The following is a 19,501-nucleotide window of genomic DNA, read 5'->3' on the forward strand; positions in this document are numbered from 1 at the left end:
AAACCTGTAAGTTTTCTTTATACTCCACAAGAGCTAGGACATGGTAGGTTTTTAATAAGCTCTTATTGACTAAATAAACCCACTTCTTCTCACCTTTTGTTTGACCTTATTTGATGTGCCTCAATGCATTGAAAAAAAATCTATAAAAAGTGAAGTTGAAGGTTGGTGGATCATTATCTGTAAAGTCAGATATTCAAACTGTCAAAATGTCTAATTCGAGCCCTAAGACCTGAGTGGTTTTTTTCCCCCTGGAATTATCTAAAAGATCTAATTGACCATATAATTACCACTTAACCACACCAGTTTGTATTGTGCAAATCTACCTTAACTCTTGGTTAAAATGCTGAAAATTGTATTAGAAAGCATGCCAGCATTTCAAATACATAGCTGTATTTCAACTAGTAGACATTTCCTTTTTTTGTTTTAGCTGAGCATTTATATCAAACTGTTTTGTCTTTTCCTTGTTTCCAGCTGCTTTTCTGGAGTAATCTTTGCCTATCTTCTCCCCTGCCTATATACAAAGAAGCTAGGGATGTATTTTTCTTTAGGTAATTTTGTGACTGAATGGAAGAAAAAGGCAAATAGAGATGAAGGAACATATTTCATGAGATAAACAAAAAATTGAATGGGGGTAAAAGAGGAAACCAGTGGATGTGTCTTACATAACAATGCTTTGTTTGAGCTTATTTGGTATTCCTTCTTCATACTATTAATTATATATTTTAAAATATTTATCATAATTTCTTGATGAAATATTTGGTAAACAGTAAACATACTCGTATTTTAAAAATTTTGATAAACATAGAAAGGAAAGTCTGATTGGATGCTCATCTCTTATTGAGATGGATGAGGCATTTAAAATTTGTTTATGTACCTATGAAAAAATAAAGAATTATTGTTAGAATGATATTTATTCCTTTTTTTGATAAGGGTACAAAGAAAACTCATTTAAAAACAAGTTGATGGAAAACAGTACAATTATAGTAGTATTTCTCCTACGTGAGGAATACTGCTGTAATTCTATTAGAGGGGCAGGCATAGAAAAAAATGATGCAATTGACCGCGGTCCTGTGTTTGGGGACGCAGAGGTGTCTCACTCTGGGGTGACAGAGCATGACGACACTGGGGTGGGCTCATGGCAGTCTCCCTTTGGTGAAGAGGGAGAGTGCCAGTGACGGGCTGGGAAGGAGCCTGTCCATGGGTGTGCTCAGGAATGGCGGTCTGCAGGACAAGTCCACACAGAACACGTGGCTCTGGGAGCTGCTGCTTCCGAAGCTGTTAGGAAGCGTCTGGACAGCGGGCGACGCAGGTTCCCTGGTCTGGGACTGTGTGTTAGTGCCCACAGAGGGTGAGGGATCTGATGGGGGTTGGGCAGGCTGAGTTCACGCGGGGGCGATGTTTGAGTGGAACCTGAAGGGTGAGCAGCACTCGGATCACGTGAAGGGAAAATGCCTCAGGAGAAGCGAACAGCCTGGGAAAAGGTGTGTTCGTTGCTGCCTTGTGGAGCACACGAAGGTGCAAACATTTTCATGTAGGACCCAAATCGCTTCTAATTTGACTTTAAAAGGTCAGTTGAGATCGCTGGGGAATCACAGCAGAGTTCTCAGCAAAAGAGGGGCATTATTAGTTATGTTTCAGAAAAAACAATTGTAAACAGAAAGAAGATAATTAGTTGTGGCAAGGAGGAAGTATGGGAGGGAGGGAGTCGAGTTAAAACATGGGGGTTAATGGAACAGCAGACAATCTCAAATTTGGTCAGAGTTCTGCCAAAATTCATGTCTGCAACTGAGAGTGTGACATGATTTGGAAAAGGGCTTTGCTGATGTAGCTACTTAATTTAAGATGAGGTCGCCCTGCAGTAGGGTGGGTCCTTAACCGAATGACTGGGGTCCTTACAGGGAGGCAGGGGAGTGAAGACAGGGGACACACAGGGAGGTGCCATGTGACAACAGAGGCAGGCAGTGGCGAGGCAGCCACAAGCCACAAGCGCCAAGGCCAGCTGGCCACCAGCAGCAGCTGGGGTTGAGGGCGGGGGTGGGGAGGCTGGAGCAGGCCCTCCTTTGGGCTTTCAGGAGGCGCAACCTTGCTGACACCTTGGTCTCAGGCTTCTGGCCTCCAGAACTGTGAGAGGAAAAATGGCTGCTGTTTTAAGCCACTTAGTTTGTGGTAATTTGTTAGGGCGGCTCGAGGAAACGGTTTTACAGAGTTAGCAGGTGGATAACGGTGATAGCACAGGGGCCACTCATGGGGCGGCATAAGTCGTAAATACATTCCATCAGCATATGTTACACCTGACGTGTGAATGAAGACCAGCGCATTCAGTACCGCAGACAGTTGGGGAGTGTGTGTCTGGCAGGCAGGATGGGGGGCCGCGCTGGAGATGTGGAACCAGGGGTCGCCTGCTGAGAGCAGAGGGGGGTGACACAGCCGGTCAGACAACTGGTAAGAGCCTGCACAGGGCAAGGAAAGACGGGGAGGTCAAACCTTGCAGTTTGCTGACATTCAAGGAGTAGCGTAAGAAAAGGATCTGAGAAATGGCAATTACAGAGGTGGCTCTCAGAGAGAAAATGTCACAATCCCAGGAAAGCTAAGAGTTTGAAGAAGGAAGGCGGTGGTGTCTTGCACTGCACACACCACCAGGACGGGGACGAGAGGACGATTTTAATTCTAGCAAGTAAAACTTCAGTCTAAGAAAATTGGTTGGAGAAATGCCTAATGTCATAAACCTTTGTCATTTTCTCCCCATTTGTCTTAACAAGCATTTTATAAAAAAGTATGTAGAATCTGCCTTTGTTCTCTATATACTATTTTGAATTTCCATTCTTTCCCAAACTCAATTAAAAGTGGTATTTATTTCCTTTAATAAATCTTCTTGAATAAACTTTGGCTTTTGCAAACTTTGGTAGATTCCTCTTAATGCTTAACTAAGAATTACATTCATTTTTCAATGACGTAACTTATTAAAAAACTCCAGTTGATCAAAGTCCCTGAAAACCTGCTATTTCAGTCTTGTTGAATGACAGACAGGAATAATGCAAAGAATATTATATTCCACTTTGAGGAGTTTCGGGGGAAGAGAGGAGCAGGTCTTTTATCTTTTGTTGTGTTTTCACAATAATTAATGATAAATTCAGACAACTGTCCTCAAAAATTAACTTGAAGAAGCCTGCTTTGAATAAGTGAAAATTTTTGTAAGAGTAAATTTCTGATTGAAAATACTTGAAATTATTACAAAATTCTGATTTTGTGGTGGTCTGCCACACAACTTCCACATTCTAAGCAAATCTGGGACCGGATGGATGCAACTCAACCCGGTCTGCCTGTGCTCTCTCCTCACACTCACCGCTAACTGCTGTGAGGATTCTGAGTCGCTTATCACATTCCACTTGTGCACGCGGACTGTTTGCACACGTTGGTTTGTGTATGTGGCCACGCACATATGCACAGTACGGAGCATGGTTTCCTACCCTACGCTACCCTTGGTTGCCTGGAACACGCTGCACTCAGGGCTCCAGAGCTGGGTCTTCTCTTCTGTGAACCCGTAAGTGCTGGTGGCTGTCCACGGTGTTTAATTTTTATTATTAGTGAATCACACTTAATGGCCCATACATGTAGTGGTGTATAACTTTGTTAAAAGTTAAACAACTATTTTAAGACTAAAGTAACAAAACAGCTATAAAAATACTGCGACTGATTATAACTTTATATCCACATATATGCACACATATATGCACACACACCAACACACATAATCTTACCGTACCTGGAAAGAGAACAGGTGCATATATCAATATCAACATAAAACAGTCATAATATTAACGCATCTCATTTCAATATACACCTTAAATTCCTTAACGATTTCAGGCATTTGTTGAGAGTAAAGTAAGCAACAACGATGTTTTCATCATTTTTTGTTCTATGTAGTGGCAGCCTGAAAAAGTCAAAGGTGTTCGCAGATGTTCCTGAAAACTGGGGTCTTGAAGTTCTGAGGTGCATTTATTCAACAGAGATTTACTGCTCAAGTCCTTTGCGTGAGGAAAGATAACACGATACACATTTTCTTTGAAGGTCCTTTAATCTTCCTTGCTTTCATTTTATTGGGTTGTCGGAAAAGTCATGATGTATTTTTTCTACGGTTTTTGTTGCAAAAATGCTTCAGGACTTTTCTGGCAACCCAATATATATGCCCTTACATTTGTGCTTACTTATTAGCTTCTTTTGAGTAAATTGTTTTCTTATGTAAAACCCGATGTATCAGAACGTGCAATGGACTGCATTCCACCCCCCCAACATCCATAGCTGATGCCCTGAGCCCCAGAGTGGCTGCAGCTGGGCCTTTAGGAGGGTAATGAAGGTCACATGGGTGATAAGGGCGAGGCCCTGACCTGATAGGATCAGTGTCCTTGTAAGAAGAGTGAGGAACACCAGACGGCGCTCTCTCCCCCATATCTCCCCCTCCCCTCCCCCTCCCTCTCTCTCCCCATCTCTCTCTCCCTCTCTCTCTCTCTCTCTCTCTCTCTCTCTCCCTCTCTCCCACCCCTCATTGAAGGAAGGCCACGTGAGGCCACAGCAAGAAGGCAGCCATCGAGAGCCAGGAAGGGAGGTCTCACCAGAAACCAACCCTGACGGCACTTCAATCTGAACTTCCAGCCTCCAGAACTGTGAGGAATAGATTTCCATTGTTTAAGCCCCCTGGTCTGTGGCATTTTGTTACGGCAGCCTGAGCAGACTATTATAGAATGCATGCATGCCTAGAAAAAAGGGGTAAAGCTATTTTAAGAAGCAGATGAAAAACTGGATCAAGATAATTGGCTGAATGTCATAAATCTCTTGAAATGACAGAAGAGATAATTTTTAAAAATCTACAGTGCTGGAAAGCAGGAAATTGTGAGCTGGAAAACAGGAAATTTGAGAAGTTTCTTTAAGACAAAAGGAGCATGGGTTCATGTTACCTCATTTAATTCTCACAAACTGTGACGAGCTCAGAGCAGAGCCGTTGTTGCTATTTTTAGTAAAGAAAACCATGGCCCACAACACTCCCAGGAGATGTTCGTTGCAAACGGAGAGGCGTTCTGGCCGTGGTCCGCCTTTGGAGGGGATGGGTTCAAGGGGCCCGCAGGGGCCACGGCCAGCCATGAGGGAGCAGACATGGGAACGAGAGTCCGAGTCCTGAGAGAGGCTGCCTTCTTCCTCAGCAAACCTGCCCTGACTGAGGGAAGAGGAGCTGCCTCCAGGATGGGCCGTGAGATGGCCTGGGCCCGGAGAGGCAGAACGGTGCCCCCGGGGGATGCAAACCGGAAGGAGGGGGGCTCCATGCCCGGACGATGAGGTGTGGGCCCCCCCCCCCACGGCAGTACTTCTTTCTTCCCCACAACCACTGTACGAGGAACACAGGACATAGGACGGGATCGACAGCAAAGGCTTCCCGCATGGTGGGGTGGGGTGGGGTGGGGTGAGGAGGTGCGTGAGAGGGGGTTCGGTGGGACTGAGCTTCCCCAGGGGCAGGCAGTAGAGGGGTGTATTGTCCGTAGGGAATTTTAAAAAGCAACTACAAATGGACTAAAAGTCGGTCTGCTTTTCATTGCCACTATATGAGGATAATTCAGAACGATTAGATATGAAACTAGCTAAACTGCAGGATGGATGAAAATGAAGAGAATTAGTGAGTTGAAGGATTCTCCCAGAAAGTAGCCCAGAAAGACTAGTGCAACAGTGTGCAAGACGAGGTAAGAAGGTGTGAAGGATAAATCTAGAAGTTCTAACATGTTACATAACTTCCCAAAGGAGAGAACGGAGGAACAAAAGAATATAGATTAGTCAGAGAAATGACAGAGAAACCCTTTTCCAGAGCTGAGGACATGCACACATTGTCAGATTCAAAAAGGTCACCACATGCAAGTGAGATGAAGGAAAGGAAACCCAGGCCTAATGCTGATATAAATCTCAGAACACCAAGATTAAAGACACGATTAAAGACAAAAATCCTAAGAGCGTCCAGAGGTGGAAAAAAATCTTATAACTAAAAATCATTAGGCTGGCATGTGACACAACCAGACATGAGAGCTAAGAAAGCAAGACCTCGGACTTCTAGGGAGGGTGACTTTCCTCTGCTCCCCGCTGGCAACCCCTACACAGGCCCTGTCCTTGCTTTGCCGTGGGGGCCGTCCCCCTCCAAGCAGCTCTGCCGGCTTGGTGAGCAGCACATTCCGTTTGTGGGGCAGGTCTTGCATGGCGGCCTCTCCCCTCCACAGCAGCAATGTTATTTGTAAGGTAAAACGGTTTAAGGTGGGAGCAGATGAAGGAGGTTTAAGGTGGAAGCAGATGAAGGAGGCGGGACTTTTGTGGGCAGAGAATGTAGAGCTCTGGTGAAAGTTAAAGTGAGACATTCAGGTTAGGCTTTGGGGCGACAGTAGACTCTGCAACCCTCCCCAATCTCAATGTGGAGCCCTGTGCTGAGGAGAATGGGGCCGTTTCCTCCCACAGGCGATCGTGGGTCTGCTCACCCACTTGCCCACCCTGACCGAGTGGGGCTCTTCCGTCAGAAGTAACCGCGCCTGGATGGCTTTACGAGGGAGAGGAAACCACCCAGAGAAAGGCGAGGCCTGCTGCCTGGCGGGAGGCACCGGGACCCCAACCAGCACCCAATGGCCAGGCTCTGACTAGGTCAGTAGCTTCTCCCCTGTGAGTAAACTGGGAATGAGACAGTGGGTAGCAAGGGGCGGATGTGACAAGAGGAAGGTAGAGAAATTGAAACTGCCCCAAACAAAGGTCAGTGACCCTGAAGCAGGCTTGTCATTGCCTTGGCGGCAGCACATGGCAGCAGCCTGGGATGGAGGCAAAAGGCCAGGGTGCAGAGGCCGATTCTGTAGTGGGGAGGCCGGTGCAGAGGTGTGTATGTAGGGGTTCCCTCTAGAGTAACGCAGTAAATTAAAAGTGAAGAGAGAAGATTTGCAGAGAGAGGGGACCCAAGACTGTCTGAGTGGACGAGCCACATCCCGGGAGCGCCTCCGGGCAAGAGGGAGCAGGAGGAACGCATCCGGGGTGGGCGCGGAAGCCAGGTGGTGACCGCCGAACGTGCCGGCAGGCCACGCGTCTGCACGCTGGCTGAGCACTGCCACACAGAGGTCTGGACGCGCTGGCCCGTGCGGATGTGACCGTGGCCAGCTTCTGAGGCCTGGGGACCAGGCTCCCAGCCTCGCCCAGCTAGAATTTAGGAGGTTCAGTGTCTGGCGGGGCCAAGTTCATGGGCAGATTGTTCCTCACAGTGGGTGAGTGGTAAATGTTAGCATTTCCTTGACTGGAAAATATTTGCACAGCTTCTTTCCTCTGAAAGCATAGGGAGACAGCGTCTATATTCCAGGGAAAGAATGAACAGCATCTAATAAAGAAATAATGTAAAATGAATATTCAGCTTGATGCTGAAATTGAAAATGGAGAGGGCAGTGCATGTACTTAAGGGATGTCCTGAGTGTCACATTCATGGTGTCTTCTGTTCCTTCTTCCAAATGCAAAGAGGCATCAAATTGATCTGAAGCACTGAAGACCCAAACTAAATGTGTTAAAGAAGGAGGCGGGGCATGCAGGTAAAAGGTAAATAATCGTTTACCTTTAAGCCACTAAAGGAAAGGATGAAGTGTCTGTTAGAAGGAGGCTGATAATGAGCAAGACTGCGTTCAACAAGCTGCTGGTTACCTCCGAAAGCCAGTGCTAGTCGTCTACCCCTATGCTGAGACTTTCCTCAAGGTGCAAGCAGACCCTCATGGCTTTCCTTCCCTGTTAATAATTATATTTTCATCAAGAATTTGCACTGACTGGGTCACTCCATTGCCTTCACTGCTGTCAATCTATCCCCGGGACAGACCTGCAGAATATTCACTCCACCATTAAAAAGGCACCCACTGATTTTTGACAAAAGGTGCAAAAGCAGTTCAGAGGAGGAAAGGCAGCTCTTTCTTTCCACCAACGGTGCTAGGGCAACTGGCCATCCAAGGCAAGACACTGAACTTCAACCTAAACCTCACACTTTACACAAAAATTAGCTCAGTATGGATCGTAAATTTAGTGTAAAAAAAAATAAAACTCCAAAACTTTTAGGAAAAAAAAATCTTTTGGATCTGGGGCTCGAAGAAGAATTCTTAAATTTGACACCAAAAGCACAGTCAATAAAAGGAAAGATTGTAAATTGCATCTGATCAATATTTAAAAACTTCCTATGAAAGATCTTGTTAGGATGAAAAGACAAAACAGAGAGGGAGAAAATATTTGCAAGCTACATATCCAACAAAACTCCAGAATATATAAAGAACTCTCAAAACCTAAAAGTAAAAAATTCAAAACAACCCAATTATAAAATGAGCAAAAGACATGAACAGTTCATGGAAGAGGCGATACAGGCTGCAAATAAGCACATGAAAAGATGCACATCATCGCTGGCTGGTAAGAAATGCAAATTAAAACCACAATGAGATATCACCACACGCCTATTGGAATAACTAAAAAAAGTGACAGAACCAAGTTCTGGCAAGGGTGTGGACAGACTGAGTCACTCACACATTGCTAGTTGGCATGTAAAATGGTGCCGTCACTCTGGAAAACAGTTTGGCAGTTTCTCATAAAACTAAACATGCAATAAATACGTGACCCAATAACTGCACTCATGGACACATCCCAGAGAAAACACAATTTGTGTTCACACAAAACCTGAACACGAATGTGTATAGCAGCTTTATCTGTAATAACCCCAAACTGGAAACAACTTCTATGACTGAATGGCTAAACTATGGTATAATCATATAATGGAATACTACTCAGAGAAAAAAGAGAAAAATGTGTCATTTGATGCACACAGTTTGCATGAATCTCTAGGGAATTCTGATTAAAGGCCAATCTGTAAAGGTTAAATAACGTACGATTCCATTTATGTGACATTCTTGAAATGACAACATTAAAAAGATAGTACAGTTAGTGATTGTCGGGGGGCAGGGAAGGGCAGGGAGGGAGATGTGTGGGGTTGTAAAGGGTACCAGGAGAGGCCCTGGGTGGGTTGTTTAGTATCTTGACTGTGGTGATGGATACATGAACTTATACACGTGACACAATCACATTAAACTAAATACACACATATATATATAAGCACAAGTGAAGCTGAGATGATTTTAATAAGATTAGTGGATTATCAACCTTAATGTTCTGGTTGTGATACTGTACTATAGTTTTACAAGATGTTACCATTGGGTAAAGGGTAAAAGGGAACTTTCCATATTATTTCTTACAAGTGTATGTAAACCCATGATTATCCCAAATTAAAAGTTAATTAACAAAACGCCATCACTAACCCGATGGCAGGCTCCCTGCTTAGATGCACCGGGATTCTTAGAACCACGGAGTGCTCTGACCTTGCTTCTCAGCGTGGTCCTGGCACTGTGGCGTTGGCGCGCCCTGAGGTCTGGGCACTGTGGCGTTGGCGCGCCCTGAGAGCTTGCCAGAAGTGCAGAACCTCAGCCCCCGCCCCTCAGGTCCCGGGGAACATAATCTGCATGTTGACAGCTCCTAAGATGATGGGGGTGCACACTCAAGTTTGAGACACAGCGCTCCTCCATAAGAGTAGGCTTGAATGTGTAACGTGCTGGCAGGAGCCACACGTTTTCCTTGGTTTCAGCACCCGTGTCCTCTTCTCCAGGGAAGGACAAAATGTCCTAACCTTTGTTGAAATCTAGCTGTGTCTCTATCACACCTGATTCTCCATGAGATGGGCTTTTCTACTTCCCTTTTCAGATGAACTGAGGCCCAGCCCATCTAACTGAAAAGTCACACATGGAAGAAAGGCAACAGAAGGTTATACACAAATGACAACAGAGCTCTAGAAGAGAGAATGGAAATAATCAGAACTCAATGTTTGTTCACCTTTAAGGGTGAGTATTTTGATTTTAAGAGGGTGAAATGGTCTTACAGTGAATTACTTCTCTTAAAAAATAGAGAACACTCAGAGTTCATGTAACAAAACTGAATAAGAATCTCGCCATTTGGGTCCTGTTTTAACAATATGTGCTGGAAGGTGAATTTATTAAAATGGACTGACATTAATTCAAACTTAGCTTGCTTACGTGTCAGGTAAAGCTAATATTTTACAGAGGAGAATAACAAGATGAATGACGGGAAAACACTTTAATCTTCAGGAGGAAAATGTGGGAAGCCCAGAGCACACACGGTTCTGTAACACAAGTTTCCAAGGCATTTCAGAGAGGCGGGCCACTCATCACATTTTATGCTTAAAATGACTTCCCACGTCTTGTGCAGAGAGCGTGTGTGGGCTGCCGCACACTGGCTTACACAGAACCTTCAGCCCGGTACCCCATTCTCACAGGCTTCCCAGCAGAGCGGGAGCACCGCCCCTGGGCCATCGGGGCTGTTCGCAGTCAGAACAGATCCTGGATGGGCATCACAGGTTTTTAGGGAAACCAGGGACAGCGACAGTCACACGAATTTGCATTTGCAGCTTGACTCCTCTTAGTGAATGTGATAGAATCCTATTGGCTACAAGCAAGCCGCAAAAGCAATGCAAAAGAGATTGCAGCTAAAAATACTGCAGCCACCCTATGGCTCTGCTCTTTTTAATTTGGTATTTGAGAAGAGGAGGTAATTGTCAGCAGAATTATGTATGTAGCCTTTGGAAAACAGGAATCTGTGTTTCCAGTAAGAACCTGGACTCAGTGTCCTGCGATTGGTGGCTGGGGGACAGGTGGGGGTGCATGAGTGGGAGAAACGGCGTGAGCACAAGCTCAGCACTCTGAGCTCTCAAGCGAAGTGCTGAATATGGTCTCTCTTGGAGGGTCTCAACTGAGGGTCCATGGGTCACCTAGAGGGTCTCAGGTTGGTTTCAGAAATTCCAGGAGCCCCTGAAATTGCATATAATTTAAAAAATGTGCATACATATTTTTTGTGTGTGGAGAAAATGTCATATATTTTTAGTAGATTTTCAAAGGGTAGCACCTCAACTGTTAGGATTTAGCAAAGTTCACGTACTGAAAAAAAAATCGCTGGTGAACACTTTTTTTCCTTTCATATTTTAGAAACTTATTCTTCATAGATAGAGCCAGATGCTTACCCTTGGGCACTCCGTTTCAAAAGAAAGTCCTATTTACTAATAAACCCGTAGCCTTTATCTTAGAAGAGCATGGCATCCTAACCATGCAGGCCGATTCCACTAGAATAGAAGCGGTTTCGCCCTGAGGCAGGCTGGTGGCTTGCTGGGAAGGGGAGCAGTTCTGCCTCAGACATACACACCCCTCCCTCCCAGAGCTATCAGGATTAGGAGCGAGTGACAGACAGTGGTGGGAACACTGCCACACCTGGTGGCTTGGAAGCAGCGAGCAGCACAGGAGGTGATTTGATGAGCTGGGCCATGACCATTTCTCAGATTAAAGGGTGTGATGGGGCTTTTGGGGGCCACGCAGTACAGCCTTCCACTCAAAGAAAGAAACCTCTGTCCCTCCCTCAGGACGATGGCATTCCATCTCTCTGAACTCTGTCACATACAGTAATTGCCTGTCATCGCAAGCAGCCTGTTCCACAGACAGCTCTCATTACTGGTAAGATCTTTTAAATTAATAGACTTCGTGATTATTCAAAAAGACTTTATGTTTTAGGGCAGTTTAGGTTTACAGAAAAACTGAGCCGAAAGTACAGAGAGCTTCTCTCGTGTCCCCCTCCGCACCCCGTTTCCCGTTGGGGTGCATTTGCACTAGTGCATTCCATCTGCTACAACTGACAAATGGATACTGATTCATTGTTAACTAAAGCCCACAGTTTACGTTAGGATTTACTCTTTGGTTATACAGTTCTGTGGTTTTTGATAAATGCATAATGATGTGACTCCACCATTAATTATACTATCACCCAGGACAGCTTCATTGTCCTAAATACCCCGAGCTCTAAATACTCACTCCGTCGTCCCTTCCCCAGGCTTGGCAACCACTGATCTTACTTTCTCTGGTTTTGGCTTTTCCAGAATGGCCTATGGTGGGAATCATACAGTGTGTGGCCTCTTCAGACTGGTTTCTTTCGTGTAGCAATGTGCATGGAAATTTCCTTCATGTCTTTCTTTTGCTTGAGATCCCATTTTTTTGGTCACTAAGTAATATTGCATTGTGTGGGTGGACCACAATTTATTTACCCATTTGCCTACAGAAAGGCATCTTGGTTGCTTCCAAAATTTGGCAATTATGAAAAAGCTGCCATAAATATCTGTTTATGGTTTTGTGTGGACATACGTTTTCAGCTTTGGGTAAACACCGAGGAGCCTGCTTGCTGGACCGTATGGACAGCCTACGTTTGGCTTGGTAAGAAACTGGCTGAACAGTTCTCCACAGTGGCTGCGCCATTTTGGTTCCCATCAGAAAGGAGCAGGGGCGCCTGTTGCTCCACGTCCTCGCCAGCGTTTGGTGTGTCCGTGTTTTGAATGACAGCCATCCTATTAAGGGTGCAGTGGGATCTCTCTGTTGTTTTAATTGCATTTTCCCGATGACAAATGATCTTTCCATCTGTATATCTTCTTTGGTGAAGAATCTGTTAGAATCTTTTGCCCATTTTAAAAATTTTTTTATAATTGGGTTGTTTGCTTTGTTACTGTTGAATTTTAAGAGTTCTTTGTACATTTTGGATAAGAGTCCTTTATCAGATAGGTGTTTTGCAGATATATATATATTTTTTCAGTCTGTGGCTTGTCTTTTCATTCTCTTAACTGGCACAGTATTTATCGTGAACCAAGGTAAGCCAATTTCATACACTAATCCTCAATTTATTTTCTGAAACTACACAGGACAAACCTCACTCCTCTTCCATACAGTGGACAAAATTATCTGAAGACAATCATCAATCCCTCCCTATCAAGACTCTTCATTTTCCTGGATCCCAAGTTCCTGAGGATGTCCCCCTCCTGGCAAGATACTGAGCTCCCTTCCCCATCACTGTGGGTGCCTTTTGGGAGGAGCTCCATTTGTCAGTAATGCCAAGTAATTTAACAAGTAATGTTAAATTACTTGTAATTAACAAGTAATGCCAAGAAGCGAACAGAATACTGCAGATAGGTTTTGATTAACACAAATAAGAGTGGTACTATGCATTATGCTGTTATTGTTATTATTTTGTTTTAAATTAGTTAAGTCCCAATGTTTGCTCATATTAAGTCCTTTTCCTCAACTGTCTCCCAGGTCTTCTATGTGACTCTCCCTCTGTCTATATTCAAGCGATCGAATATTTTATACTTTTATTTAGAACTCTACATCTCTCTCATGCAGTTCATGAGTTCAAAAGGGTTTTTTTTTCCCCACCATTCTTCCCTCATTTGAATCTCACAACAATCCCATGAATGAGGCTTCTCAAATGTGATTATTCTCCTTTTCAGACGGGGAAACTGAGGTCTTAGCAAATCAAGAAACGTGTCCACGTCTATGAGAACAGTAAGTGGAGGTCTGAAGATAAGAATCAAGTTCCTTTAGTATCGCTTGTTTCAACCTAGTGTTCTTTTTACCCTATCACAAATATAGTAGTGTTCCTATCTTATTTTGTTTCTTTTATAGATTTGGGACTTGTGTCGTCTATTGCTTTCTCCTAGTCACTGAAACACTGTCGATCTGCACAATTAAAGTATAGTGTCTGTATTTACATCACTAACTACTTTATATTGGTTCATTTGTTAAAATTTAATAGGGACACTTTTTTGGTTAACTATGACTTCACTGAACACATTTCTTCATCTTCTTTGAAAAGACATACTGAGAGATTGTCAAATTCTTTTCTAAAATGAAGTTAGCTGGACTTTTTTTCTTTTTTTTTTTTAGTAAAACCTATTTGCTATCTAGGACACCATTTTATTTTCTAAGTGCTCACCAATCATGTTTAACAACCTGTTCTCCAGTTCTGCCAGGGATTAACATAAAACTGTGGGATCCATAATCTCCAGATTCTACATCATGCCCCTCTGTGAAAATTAATACATTTGCCCATTTTTATATACAGGGTCAAATCATTTGTAAGTGAAGATTCTTCTAGATGGTATTTAGATGGTATTCCTTGGAAACTAAGTATAAATATCATCTTCATCAGGGCAATATGACACTTCTGAGTCTACCTGTGTGTGAGCATTCTCATGACCACAGTCAAGGATAAGTAAGTCCCTTTACTCAGTGGGACAGAAAGCATATTTTGAGCTCCTTTGGCTTTGATTGGGGCATGGACAACTTCATACAAAGAGATAATACAATGGCTCCTTGTTTAGTTCCTTTGCTCCATTCTCTCCTTAGCGCTTCCCCACGCTTGGTGATATATAAAATTTCTTAATAAAGGAAAAGCTTTCCATTCCACAATTAGAATTAGGCTTAATTTGATTTTTGGAGACGTATTATATAATTTATGTTAAGATATAACTGGCCAAGGTCATTTTATTTCCTGGAAGTAGATTTAGATCTTGGAGTGAGGTGTAGACAATGGGGTGGTGGTAGTGGTTAGTGTGTGTGTGTGTGGGGGTGGCGGGGGGAGGTAGGGTGTCAGCTGGAGAGAGTATTAAGAGCTTGGGGGGAATGAAGAGGGTAAAACTAAGTTTAAAAACCACAACCAGGGCGACGTCAAGGCCCTCTGTGGGCCATGATGATGGATTTTAACCGCTTCACACTGGATCCCCCCAGGCCACAGCCAGTTTACAATTAGGGCAATGAAGACAGCTTGTCACTGAAAACTGTTCCTTATCTCCTTACTTCTCCCCACGCCCTGAACTTCCTCAATCGGACTCCTCTGTCTGCCATGCCTCGCCCTTCCCCCCAGCCTTTGCATATTGGCCTCTCACCCACTTGGGCACATCACTTACTGTCCTTGGTGCTGGGTTTGTTTTTCCCAGTTAATTCTAATTTTCTTAAAATGAGTGATCGATGACAGGGAGGTGATCACTTGGACACACCCTTAGACTTTGAAGTTTAAGTAGTAGAATACCCCCACAATTTATTTTCCAATCGAGGGTATAAGTTTTAAGTTCCTCTCAGTTTGGGCCTCTTTTCCTATTCCATTTATTGCAGCTTAGTGTCATATTGGAGATTATAACAGAATTAAAAAATCACCTTTCTTATATTGAAGTAGTGAGTAATAATTTAATTATAAATTAATTGCCTCTTATTTTATAAATAAACAATAAAACGGCAATTACCGAATTTCAAAATGTTGCGTACGCGTACCATTTCCAAAGAGCCGTTCATCAGTATCTGTGGATTCTTGTTCCATAGTATCCTGGCCTGGATAAATAACGAATGTCTTGACATTCACAATAATTAGTAAAAGGTAGCAGTGCTGAAAGCTTTCGAGGCCTCTGTGGTTTGAAAAGTGCAGGTAGTTTGGATAGGAGTTTCACTTCCCTCTGTTCAATGTGTTAGATCCTTTGGCGAAGTTATAGGGTCGTCAGAGTATTTTTTTTGTACCATGCTCACAATATTCAAGTCTTAGCCAGTACGGAATCCTTTAATCTTCCGTCTCAGGCACTCCAAAAGGGGAGTTGACTGGAACCAAAAATATAATTTATCCCCTTTTCCATTTTTCTTCTTCCCCCATTTCTCCCCTCCTCTCCTCTCCTTCTCTCCCTCCTTCCCTTCTTCTCTCTCGTTCCATCCCAATCAAGCCAAATAAAAAAGCAAGACCACTACAAAATTTTGTTTAACATGTTCAATTTCTTGTTTTAGTAATACAAAGACACTTCATTGCTTTAAATTTCTATTTCAATGTCAAAAAAGGAGGCCTAAGAATTAATTTCTACAGAATAAGAGCAACATCCTCATGAGAAGCAATGTATTTTAAAGGGTTTTTTCACTTAACTGACATAAACATTGGAAACCTGTTGTGCTAGTTTAAAAAAAACCCTGCCAGTGATTAACTCAGCTCTGTCTAAGCATTTGTATAACACCTTGGAAATTATTAAAGTATTCTGCCTGCCATTATCAAATACTTATATACTCAGCACCATTTAACTGACCATAAGGAAATTTACTAGAGGGTTGCCATCAATAAATATTTTCAACTAGTTGTATTTACATAGTAGCTACATTAAAATTCTGGGTATTTTTCTTAGTGTAGGATTTATTTCTTTTATGTTCTATGCTATTTACAAAAGGTTTGTCAGTTACAACTAACAAGATTAAATTATCTAAATTCTACCTTCGTTTGTCACCCCAACTCCAATGCCTTCCGGTTATGATATGAACCAAAACCAGAACGGGCCTAAAGTGGGTGGATTGGTAGACGAAAGGCAAGGAATGTTTTTGGATATTTCCAAATCTTGATTATTGGCTTTTGGATAATTATCATGTTCAATATAATTTAAAACATAAAAATTATTGCAAATATTGAATCCTGGCTCCACTAAAATCTCTGCCTCCTCAGCCTGGAAAGAATGCTTCATTTTTAAAAAAATATATACTTTGATAGTACATGATAATGAACCACTGCTATTTTAAGAGCTATGAGCTCATAATTATCCGAGTCGAAATTGATGCACACAATGTCTATCCCTCCCTTTTTTTATATGCAGGCATTCCTTGGCCCTAGAAAAATCCCTTTCGCAAGCAGAAGGAAAGAGTATGGACTAAAACTTCAAAATTTTAAATCTAAAATTGCAAAATATGTCAACATTGATAATAGTACAGAGTTGAATGACGGGATTAAATTTCTTTCAGCATTGAAGTATTTCCTGAAATCCATATGGGACTCTAATACTAATAATAACCCATATTTTTTGTGAATTTGGGTGCAGAAGACAAGTTTTGAAGGACATCTCAGAAGTCGTCTAATTCAAATCGACCTAAGCAAGAACCCTTTCCACCTCGTTTCTAGACAGATAATGATCCAGGCTTTCAGGTGAGGACCTCTATGGGCTTACTGAGGTAATTTCAAAAACTAGAAAAACAGGGAGATGGCAGTACAACAGTGCATCACCTGCAATACAGCTCTCTTACTGAGCAACCACTATCATGCCATCTCATGATAGGTTTTATCATATTTTTAATCATTCAATAGCTAATCATTTGGAAATGGTCACTTCCCCTGCAGTACTTTTGCCTTCTTTTGTTATGGATTTTACAGTTAAAGACTTTAAAATTATTTTTTAATTATTAAAAATGAGTAGTCATTGAGGACTTGGAAATACATAAAAGTGAAGGAAGAGAAAACGATGAGTTTTAGGTGAATACAAAGAAAATCATTATTAACATTTAGTGTATATTCTTCAAGTCTTTGTTCTTTAGATAGGTTGGAAAACATATACTTGAGATTAACTGATACGTACAACTCTGTATTCTCCTTTTAGTCATTAATAACCTAACACATTTTAATTAGAATTTGCTTGTAAACATTTTAATGTATATACTATAAAATACTTCCTAATCTTTTAAAATATGATGACACACCTAGAAAATGGCTACTTGTAAGACACTCTGAGGGGAACGGATGGAGCTGCTCGAAGCAGAGGCCACCGCAGACCCTGGTACTATTGTATCTCTGAGGCCTGAGTGGACCAGTGCTTCTGTGAGGTGCCGGCAGTGTGGTCGAGCCCACCAGTGGGGCGGCTCTTCCTAAGGCTCCTGTGCAATGCTGTATCATTGGACGTTCACGAGGTATATACCGTTTGTGTCATAGAAAATGCTGCAAGATTAGCTTGGACCATAAAGCTTTTTACACAGTTAAGGAAATTTCCTTACAACTGTTGAAATCAAAAAGAAATGGAGACCAACCTTGAAAATTCTCTGAGCAAACAAAACCAGTTTAGTCATATAAGCAAAGCTTAATTCAGCTTATTTTGCAAGACTAACTTGACGTGGGTCATTTCTTGCTTATGCTTCTAGAAATTATAAGCCAAACTTGAACTGTTTCCAAGGTGGACATGAAGTGGCTACTGCCCAATTCCCTGTCACTGAAGGAGAAATCCTTCAGTGACCAGTGATTGTGAAGAGTAAACTGTCACTGCCTCTCACCACCTGAGCCATGTACCAACACCACGCCCTGTGCCCCAGGTCCAGGCTTTAGTTCGAGTGCTGCCTGTTTGCAAACTGTCTTTTTGGTGTATGCATAATAAACTTTTACTAATTGCTACTTCAGTGACTCATGGGTTTCAATTCTGTTATTTCTAAACTTTTTACAGAATAAATTCTCAAAAATGGTAGCACTGAATATTTTTGAATATGGCTATTTCTAAGAATTCTGATACATGCTAATGTTTTTAAGGTATACCATTAACATTTCAGAATGTTTTACCTTCCCTTTTACAGCACTGGATATTCTTTAAAAAACATTTCTGCTAATTTGGTAGGCCAAAAAATGGCATGCGATTTTAATTAGCATTTTTTGGTTACTCTCAAGGTGAACGCTTTCCTATTTACTTGTAAGTCAGTTTTTTCACTTGTTAATTGCCAGTTCTGAAGTCATATTCTTTTTCTTATCTTTTTGTATAAGCTTTTCATATATTATATATGTGTAAACATTTTGTTTATTGTGTCCTGGCCCATTTTTTTTAACACTGAAACATTTTTATTTTGATATAGTTGGATGCATCCACATTTTCCTTTGTCATTTCTTCCAGCTTAGAAAGTTCTCCATATATTTGATATTCACTTTAATCTTCTCATAACTTTTGAAAGTTGATTTTGTTTTAAATTTCGGCCATCTGAAATCCATTTGGCTCCTTGGTCTGCTGTAAGGACCTAACTACATCTCCTTTTCTTCCAAAGAGCTCTGGAAAGAACACAGTTCTTTGAACAATCTTTGATATTCTTGTTATTTTTGATGTCATCTTCACTTTCCTTTAGTGTATTATTCATTTTCTATTAATCATATATATATATATATATATATATATATATATATTTTTTTTTTTTATCCTGCCACCTGTTGGCAGCTCAGCAGCAGCTCAGCTCAGGCCGGGAATCAAACCAGCGACTCTGTTGCTCAGAGCTCACACTCTTGAGCAAGCTCTTAACCAACTGAGCCACTCTGCCGGTTTAATCATATTTTTATTTTGAACATGGTTAATTACCCACCACACACGTCCAAATATATATAATAGCGTATGTTTCTCTATTCATAGCTTGACTACAGGGTTTTTTTTCCTTCCGCTTACAGGCACAGTCAGAATGAAAAAGGTGTATGGCTTTGTGTTAGCAAGGGAGATGGGGTGGGTGGGGAGAACAATATGAGAGCTTTTTGATAATTTATTTTTCCATAATAGGAATTCACTGAGTGCATACAATTTAATTTCTAATCGTTTCCTTCTACCCTTTGTCATTGTTTTTCTTTGATCTCTTAGCTTTGCAAGTTTTTCCAATGTCGGCTGCTGCATGCCATCTAGTGGACAGGCACTAGAGGGCAGTGTAAGCGCATGTTTATGGCACAAACTTAACGCTGCTCCAAGGCAGTTCTGAGCAGAGTTCAAGCTTTGTTGTGACTGAGGGCTGCTGTGCCTTTTTCTTAATCCACG

General features: G+C 42.1%; 1 protein-coding gene and 1 long non-coding RNA gene across 3 annotated transcripts in view; one reads left to right on the plus strand and one right to left on the minus strand.

Annotated features, from left to right (window-relative positions):
* CNGB3 (cyclic nucleotide gated channel subunit beta 3) overlaps positions 1-19,501 on the minus strand; it is a 114,385-nt gene that overhangs the window by 63,120 nt on the left and 31,764 nt on the right. The gene's annotated exons all lie outside the window — the stretch shown is intronic.
* On the plus strand, positions 11,320-18,114 carry LOC109387572 (uncharacterized). 2 transcript variants are annotated; one of them, XR_002125028.1, is made up of 4 exons: positions 11,320-11,381; positions 11,498-11,588; positions 12,818-13,457; positions 16,565-18,114. It is a non-coding gene; the product is annotated as an uncharacterized LOC109387572 (long non-coding RNA). The 2 variants fall into 2 exon arrangements; XR_002125027.1 differs by having other exon boundaries at positions 11,366-11,588.

The sequence above is a fragment of the Hipposideros armiger genome, unplaced genomic scaffold, assembly GCF_001890085.2.
Source record: "Hipposideros armiger isolate ML-2016 unplaced genomic scaffold, ASM189008v1 scaffold_163, whole genome shotgun sequence".
Lineage (NCBI taxonomy): Eukaryota > Metazoa > Chordata > Mammalia > Chiroptera > Hipposideridae > Hipposideros > Hipposideros armiger.